The sequence below is a fragment of the Poecilia latipinna genome, unplaced genomic scaffold (assembly GCF_001443285.1).
Source record: "Poecilia latipinna isolate Pla-1442-1.1 unplaced genomic scaffold, P_latipinna-1.0 Scaffold1313, whole genome shotgun sequence".
NCBI lineage: Eukaryota > Metazoa > Chordata > Actinopteri > Cyprinodontiformes > Poeciliidae > Poecilia > Poecilia latipinna.
The window spans coordinates 411492-421071 of record NW_015113929.1 but is presented as its reverse complement, the minus strand read 5'-3'; positions in this window follow the sequence as shown (position 1 = coordinate 421071).

Genomic DNA, 9580 nt, shown 5'->3' with positions numbered 1-9580 from the left:
TTTTTTCTCTTGCTTTTAAACACATATTGAATTAAATTGAGTTCAGGGCAATTCCAGAAATTTAATTCTAGTTTTCATCATGAGATTGCACACTCTCTAGTTCTAATTTTAGATTAAATTTTAAAAATTGGAATCAATCCTTCCATTTATTATGAAAACAGTACCTAAGCATGCTAGCACCACCATGTTTGTTCTTGGGTTTGAAAGAAAGCCTCCTCCTCCTCCTAAATCTTCTCAGCATTTGTCTTGTCATTGTGGCCAACCATGATAATCTTTGTCTCATTTGGCCATAAAAACGTTCCCCAGAGGGCATTTAGTTCAATTTTGGAGCAGGGGCTCTTTCTTCCTTGGCATATTCTCAGTCCATAATGGGAACATTTTTGTAATGTTCCAGCGTCTTTCTTCCTATGATCAACCTAAGCCTTGGAGGTTTCAGAGTTGTGCTTGAGCATGTGGACGACATGCAGGAAAAAAATCAGGTCCGTGCAAAAAGAAACCAGCCAATACAAAAAAGACTATTTAAAATTTACCAACTTTACAAAAAAGACTGGCCAAATATGCAGTGAGAATTATGCCTGGAGCTCGCTCATGGCTGCAGAAGACATGTTTTCTTTACATATTTCAAAGAGAAATTACGCCAATATCCCTAGGCTATATATTTGAGGCTGTATGTATCATTTTGACTTAGTGTGGATTAGAGATATTCCACAGTAAATTAAAAACTCAAATCCTCAAAACCAATAATATTTATGCCCATGATGAATTTATGCAAAGCAGCTACATTTGCAATTTCTCCCAATGCATTATTACTCAGATGAATATGAGTTTTGCTTATTTGGTCATCCCCCCCCCCTTCCCCTCCTCCTGTGCACATAAAGCCATAAAACTCAGGCTGAATTTTAGATGAAATTCCATGTTATTCCCCTTAAACTCCAGCAACCTTGAACAAAAGTCCTCACTCTATGGTTAAGCGGGTGCTTGAAGGGCAAGCCGACGCAGACACGGTCCAGTGCTTTTATTGACCCACTGAAAAACCTCTCTGTGTCTCCAGGGGCTTAGAAGCTCAGGTTAGGGTCTTTGTTGTCTGCGTTCATTAGTGTCTGCCTCACCATCCCTCTTTCTCTCTCCCTGCTCTCTCTATCTCTTTCTCCAAACACCTCGATTTTTTTTTATTATTTTTTTTTCTAGATTCCCTCAGTCTGTCTCTGCTGCTCTTTTCCCCCCAAGGAGACGGAGAAGAAAATGTCACCAGAGCAAATTAGTGGGAGCCTCCAACACTGCCTGTCTCCCTCTGTTTATTCCGCAGAGTGATGGCATCACGAACGGAAGTTTCGAGAACTTTATGAGTGTCAAAACTTCGCCTTAGTCAGGTGTGAGTCTCTGTGACCCTGGTAGTTTTAAGGCGTTTAAACATACTGCGTATTGCTGGTTCACTGCTTTGGCTTAGCAAAAACACTTGTAAGATACAAGGTTAGCTTAAAGTACAACTCCAAAACATGAAAAATGTTGGTATTCTACTTCTTGCCACCTACTAGATGACACTAGTAGTTCAAATACATCTGTATAGTGGATCAACATTCGCTAAGAATATTTATTTTGTTCCATCTTCTTTGCAAAATAGCTACGTTTTGATCAGATAAGATGTGGAGTGAGCATCAGCTTTCAATCCTTTTTCTGTACTTGGGTAATTTTTCTAATCAACTCAGATTGGCCCTGCTGAAGAAAAGCCTTCCCGTATCATAATACTGCCACTGCCAAGCTTCACAGTGGCACTACACCATGAAACGTAATGTGATACATTACCTTATATGTATTAAGATATGCATTTAAGGTAATGTACAGCTGAATTCTGCATTTATTAATTTCTTAATAAACACAATAACACACAATTTGTCATATGCTTGTCTTTAAAATAATTTCATTGCCTTCAAGTCTGACATGAAATGAGAGACGTCTCTAAAAATCTATTGAAATAAATGATATTTTAATACGTGTTTATACTCTTCTTAATTAATCCATCTAAATATCTTTTGGGGCATTACACAGGTTAATTCTTAATCACATTATGTCTACAGCACATTGCTTTTAAATGTGATCATAAATAAAATTGAAAATCTTTTGAAGTTGGAAGGTCATCATCCCTACATAGATTTTTTTTTTTTTTTATCATATTCAATTTGAGCCACTCCAGAAAGTTAATATTGCTTCCACTCATAAGTAACACGTAAAAATAAAACATCAACTTAAACCTTGATTTGATAGAATTATGAATAATTTTGGGCTTAACCTCTTGAAAACAATTTCTTTTTTTTAAAAAATGTATTCATTTTCAGGCTATTTACATATCTCTTCCATGGGAGCTGGTAAGAGTAGAGGTCACTCTATATTTACATATATATATGTATAAAACTCAGTCCATTTTCCTTTATCCCCATCACCATAACTTATTCATGGCAGTGTTCTTATTCATAGCCTTTACTTGACTGAAACACATCAGACGTAACGACTTCTCTCTTGGTCTGGCGTTCTCCGCCTTAATGCGTTTTAGTGGGGCGAGGGAGAACGCAGCCAGACATCTATCTTTGCAAACAGATGGCTTAAATGCATGTTAACTTTAGCGGCAGTAAAAAGGTCTCGCCTTAATCTACACAGTGTCTGTCCGTTGGGGGAAGACTCAAGCACTTCCAGGACTTCTGAGTCACTGACCACAAAAAGGCCTTAATTGAAAATGACCTCAGACTGGGGTAAAAGAGGAAGAGGCTCAGCTGAAAGAAAAAAAAAAATACACTTCACGCATGTTTTGCGTGACCTTTCTAATGAGAAAATGATCAAAGTTTATTTTATTTGATCTTTTTAAGTTATTGATGTGCTAAATAATAGTTTGGATGTTGTCAAAGGTTATCTATCACAATGCCCATTTCCGAGCTAGAGAATGTCTGTCAATCTGCATCCATCCATCCATGGCCTTCAGGACGCAGAGCGAAGACGTTCAGGAGGGCAAACCTAAAAGGCGTCTCCAAATATACAGTTTGCAGCTTTTTCTAGTGGATCCCAAGACGTTCCAGGAGAAGAAGAAGAGTACATACTAGCTTCAGCGAATTTTGGATTTGTCGCCTCAGGGTCTCCCACTACTGAAACATACCCAGAAAATGCCCAAAGAGAGGTATCCAATGGGAAACAAGAAAGATAAACCCAGAGCTGCTTTTGCTCACTCCTTTTATGTTGAGTACAAGATCCTGCTTTGAACTTCTCCGCACAGATGGCAGAGTTCATCACACTGTCTTTCTCTAAGACTCAGTCCGGACACCCAAGCACATTTTAGTGATTATTTGCAAGTTATAGTTCTTGTTCCATGACTCACAATTGCAGGTAAGGGTCAGAATATAGACTAAATTGTGAGTTTTGTTGTTTGGCTCAACAGATCAGAGAAACCTCCTGCGTTACTCATCACCGTCCTACCATCACTAGTGAACAAAACGGCAAAAATATTTCAAGTTCTTTGCTGGAGGCAAAGGCTGATCCCTGACCAGACCTCAGTTGCAGAGAAGCAGGCCACTTCATGCTCCCCTTTGAACCGCGGAAGTGCACACTGAGGGACACGACCTGAAAACAGCAACAGAACCACAACATCTGGGGAAAAAAGCAAAGATGAGACCCACATGTTCCCCAACCAGACAGCCTCCTCTCCACAGCTGTCGACTTAAGATCCTGCCAATGACCACAACAAACAGGACCGGACACAATGGGCAGACCCGATGAAGTCTGGAAACAAGTTCAACTTTGAGCTGAGAATGCTGACACAGCTTTTGTTGTAAAAGGATTGGTTGGCCCTCGAAAGCCTTCCCGAATGACTGCGGACACCCAGCAGTCATTCAGAAACTGAACCCCACCCCCTCTTCTTGGTAAAATGTGCAATTTATGTTGACAATTTGTAGCCTATCGTTTATACCAACCCTTTAACCTGAATATCAGCAATCTCTTTCGAAGTAAGTCGACACACCGTTTTTTTTTTACACACTGTGTTCCTACATTGCATCTTTCTGCTTTATCTCACACTTTGCACCAAAACGAAGGGCAACAAAACGAACCGAGCCATCTAAGAAGGACACAGAAGTACCTTTCCACAGAGCTTCTCCGTTGCCGAATGAAAGTGGCCACTGTCCTTCTGCCATCAATATGCAAATGGGAAAAATGGCCCTCGAGTGCGGGGAGCAGCTCCCTCAAGTGCATTCATTAGCCACCATTAGCATAATTGATTCCCAGTACTGCCATAAAACTGGTCACTCCCCGTGCCTCTCACTCTGGAGGAGGGGGTGAGTCCTCTGGGGACTTCACAAGCTAACTTCAATCATAAATCATTAAAGGACAAGACTTGCCAATGGACTGTGCCGAGGCCCCAGAGACACAGAAGGAACAGTAATACTGTCACTGACATCTAAATCATCAGTGTGACATGTAAAGTTGCTGAAGGGCGGTGATATCCTACAATCCACCTCCATATTTGTTAGGCTACAGTAAAACGAAGGCTTTCGACAATTGGGTAAATGAACTTTAAGCATATTCTAAAGAATTAGGAAGTAGTTGCTTAACAGTGTCCAGCAAATGTGTTCATAGCCCTTCATCTTTTTTCCCTCAAGTTCATCATTTTGTTACAATAACAAATTTAAGAATATTGGATTTTATACGATAAGCCACCACATGGCTGCGAAGTGGCACATTTACATTTCTAAATGTAAAAGTGTAACATGCTGTTACATGGAACCCTGCCGAACTTAATAGAACCACATTTTGCTCTATTTATGCCTTTTTTACTTTTCTTTTTTTTTTTTTCCTACCAATGTTGCTCGTTAATATTTTCTATATAGCTCAAGCTCAAAAAAGATCAGGTGGTTGTGAGAAACAATCTTTTTATAATCCATATATACTCAGTTTGATTGATGTCTGTTCTTGGACTTTTCCATTCTAACAGATGAATATGTTTCGATCTAAGCCATCCCACAGTAACTCTGGCTTTATGTTCGCAGTCGTTATCCTACTGGAAGATAAAGCTCTCCCGTCGGTCTCTCTCATCTTTTGCTGCAGTCTAAGAGTCCAACTCTGACCAGAGATCGTCTTCTTGTACTGTAATACATTTTGAGTCATTTGACTCGGAAACAAAAGTTCCAAAGTTGCCTTAAAAATATGAGTAAAGTCAACTTCCACTCCTGATGAACCGAGCGGGTCGTCTAAGAAACGCCCTGCAGTCACAGCTTCAGTGAATACCTCACCATTATAACTAGTTACTGCAGAAGTCATGATTGCTATTAGCTTCAACCGTATTTCTCTCCAGCATCATCACTCAGAGCAGGTGTGCAGCCCATTAAGGCTCCTATTAGAGTAAGAGGCAGAAATGTGCAATAAAATGTATATTTTTTTCATTCTTAGCACCCAGCCTTCCCTCCATCTGTCCTTCCTTCTAACCATCCTCCCCCCACCCCTCTCTTTTCAGTCTAATTAAACTCATCAGGTTGTGCAGTGACGGCTTGCAGCACCTCGGAGAGGAAGAGACGGAGTTCGAGGAGAGAAGGATAACAGCGTGCCTGTGATGTATCGCCACCTCGAAAAATAAAACATATTCATAAAGAATATTCATTACCTCCACCAGCCATCCCACAGATGGCCAGAAAATTAGCTTTGTGTTGAGATGTGGATTTAGGCATGCATATTAATCGAAGACGGATGTAAACGCATATTCATATTCTTGGGCGCCTCTTCTTTTGCGACATACAAAATGATAATGCATCCACTTAGGGGAGGTGGGGGAGCAGAAGGAGGCCGCATCCAGAGAACAATTCACCTCTAATATGCCGGTGGGTTATTTAGTGTTTTGTGTGGCTCTCTAGTGTGTCTCATTTATTAGGCTCCTTTGCAGTAATCTTTGCGATGCACGCATGGAGAAAACTACAGTATGAATGCAAAAAATAATGCAAATGTCATATTATTAAACAAACAAACAAAAATTAGCAAAACTCAAGCTTTAAAAAAAAATAACACAGAAACACAGTACGTTTGAATACAGTCATGTCTGCTGGTAAAAATGGCCTAAATAATACTGTTTAATAATAATAATACCATTGTGATGTATTAAAGATTAGTACAATTAATACATCAAAAATTAGTAGCATCAAAACAATTTTTTTATATAGTTGAAGGAATATATAAAAACGCTTAAAATAATTATCACTTTAAGTTTGAAAACAGTTAATGTCTTAACCACAGTAAAATGCTCTTTAGGTATCTTCATTTAGAATGAGCCTTGGGAAACAGCATATCTGCATTTTTTACTACATAAAGGCAGGAAGAGAGAGTAAGATAGTTTGGTATTTGCGTAAGACCTTTTAACAGATGTGTCCTTCAAAATTTCAAAACTATCAATTGAGTTTAATTTCTTTGATAACACTTTATTTGAAGGGGGTGAATAAGACTGTCATGACACTGTCATAAACATGACATAACACCTGTCATGAACATCAATAAGCCTTCATGAATATTTATGACTGTTGTCATAAAGCATCATTTAGTCAATTATGACACTTTTAATACAAAGTTGACATTATTCAAAATGTCTTTGTTATGACAACTTGACATTAACCAAGAAATCATTACTGATATCAATTTGTTCTAAAAGTATTACTGATTGCACTTTAAAAATTAGGTAACTTTATGTTATTAAAGGTAAAGTTTAAACAGTAATGATTTCTTGGTTAATGTCAAGATGTCATAACAAAGACATTTTGAATAATGTCAACTTTGTATTAAAAGTGTCATAATTTACCAAATGACGCTTTATGACAACATTCATAAATATTCATGAAGACTTATTCATGTTCCTGACATGTGTTATGTCATGTTTATTACAGTGTCATGACAGTCTTATTCAACCCCCTTCAAATAAAGTGTGACCATTTTTTTTTCTCTTAAAATGTATCAACTAAATTAAAGCATTCTTAACTCTTTACTAGTTCTGTGTTATAGCATAACTTTTCTTTTGCATATTATTAGTTTATGCTATTGTGACTCCTAACTGCGGTTTGAGAAATATGTGGAAAGCTGCATATATGTAATATATACAGCTACACTTTAGCAACACTGACAACCTGAAGTAAACAGTAAAGACATGCAGGGGTTGTCTGAACATAGCTGAGGCTGAGACAGTTTTACCACATACACAACAAGGACTAAGTCATCCACCAATCTTTCTTTTGTCAGTCGACTGTCCTTCAAATTAACAATTATCCTTCCTTCATTGCCTCCAGATGTTGGCATTCAGTCATTACTTTTGAGAAATTCACTTTGCAAACACATGGGGACAGTAGCGCTCCCTCAACATTCTTTTTTTTTTTGTCAGATCACTTTTCTCCTTTCACCTTGGACGACTCTACAGCTTCAGCAATAGAGGTATGTAAATGCTCATCATACGCACACCCAGACAAAAAGAAGGAGCGTACAAACTGTCCTTACGTTGGTGTTGCTATGCGGTGGATTTTTTTTTAATTACCTCCATTACTTAAAGGAACGAAACAAGAACAAAAAGATGAAGGTGGTTATTTAACATAATTTCACAGTCGTTCTGCAGTCTATATTGATCATAGATAGCTTTATTGGCCATCTATGATCAATATAGTCTAGTAACATTTAACTTGTAGCCTCTATTTTTCTGGGGTTAAAAATGACTGGCAGAGCACAGTTTCTCCTAGCTACTCACCGAATTAAAAAAAAAAAAAAATTAGGCACATGTGTGTACATGCTCCTTAACTTTAATTGACTTCATACTTTATTAGTGTGGAACAATTTAGAATAACTGCAATGTGGGTATTTTACTCAGGTTATGAACAGCTGCTTTTACAAAATTGTAAATGTATGTTTGACATTCCACGAAATAAGCATTAGTGAATACTGCCCTTAAAAATCCAATTAGTGCATCTAGGAAAATATAACTGGAGAGCCATAACTTCAAGTTTCACTAGGATGTTAATAAAATGTGACACAAAGTCCCTCCTTTTCTTCAAAATAGAAAATATGAAAAATAAAAAGCCATTCAGACAGATGAAGTAAATGAAATGTGTGTTGGCCTTCAAAAGTAGGAAAAATAGACACTCGCCTAAATAAAAGAAACGAGAGACAGGTTAACGTAAGAGAACTGGGTGTAATATTTATGTGAGCTCATTGTTTTGCAATAAAAATGAATTTATTTCAAAGTTCTGCACACATTTTTATTAGCGAGGCTAATAACTCTACAGAGCTTTGAAATACTTTGCAAGGACCGTGCTGTACAACATGTTTTTAATCTAATTATGAAACGCATCATTTTGAATCGAACTATTTTGCGGCGTAAAACATTCCTGACAGTTTTTGTATTTATGTTTTTGCTTTGAAAATAAAGTGAAGCCATCCCTTTATAAGTCCAGCATCCTGCTGCTCCTGGTCCAATAAACAATCCCAGGGCTCTTCTATACGTATAAGATCTCATCTCCAGGTTACAACCTGTATATGTCACAGTGAGCGTAGGGGAGGATTTTTATTTGAAACGGCCTCATAAACCCTCAATCCCGGAACAGTGGCACTGCTCAATTGGAAGAAAACCTTCTTTGTGTAAGTGCGTGCCAATATGGAAAATTAAAGGCAGTTAATAAAAAAGCAGTGTTAAATCAATGGAAGCCATAAAAGTTACAGGGTGATATTAAAATGTAGAGGGCCAAGGCGGCAGAGGGGGGCTGGATAGTGGCATTTACATGCTGGGTCTGAATTATCATGTTAATTTAATATCCAGTCTTCAAATGAAGCAGAAATCCCAATAAAGGTCAATTAAGCAAGTGGCCTCCCATCCCCACTAGGATTTTATGGTCCCATTTAAATCATGGTGCTGGTGCTGGTTCCAAGAGGTCCTACTGGCTGCTGGAGGCCTGTGGGAGTAAACGGGGGCGGGCTTTTCACTCCTACTATTGGAACCCCGCTGTGACTTTAACACCCCTAATAACTTAAGCAATAATTGTTTTGCATTATAGATGTTTTCAGTGTTAGATTCAAGAACAAGGTTAACAAATTTAGCTCCTGTAAAAGGAAAGTCTGAATATGGATTTAGTGAGGCAGACGACTTCGCAAAGTCAGTTTTCTCTCTCCTGAATATGACTTCTATTTGGTTTCACTGTCAGCTAGAAGACAAACTGAAGTTAGTCATTTATTTACTTTTACAAATAAGGTAACTCTCAGATAAACAGCCACAAAAAAAGACCCCAAAATCATATAATTATTCAGAACCTCTATAAAATGAGTGAAGGCTCAATGACGAGAGGCTAAATGTTTTAAAATGAGGTTTAAATGGGGAAACTTAAATTTAATCATTGTGAAAATGGCTGACCTTGCACTGTTTTCATGCATGTCTGTGATTATTCTAAAGTAGCTTTCTTCTACTGAACTCTAAACTTTTGTTTGCTCCCTCTGAGCAAAGATAATTTAGGACAAAAAACCTGCAATTCTGTCTTAAAAAAACAACAAACAAATCCTAAATTAATTAAAAGCCATAACACATTTCTATGGCTGA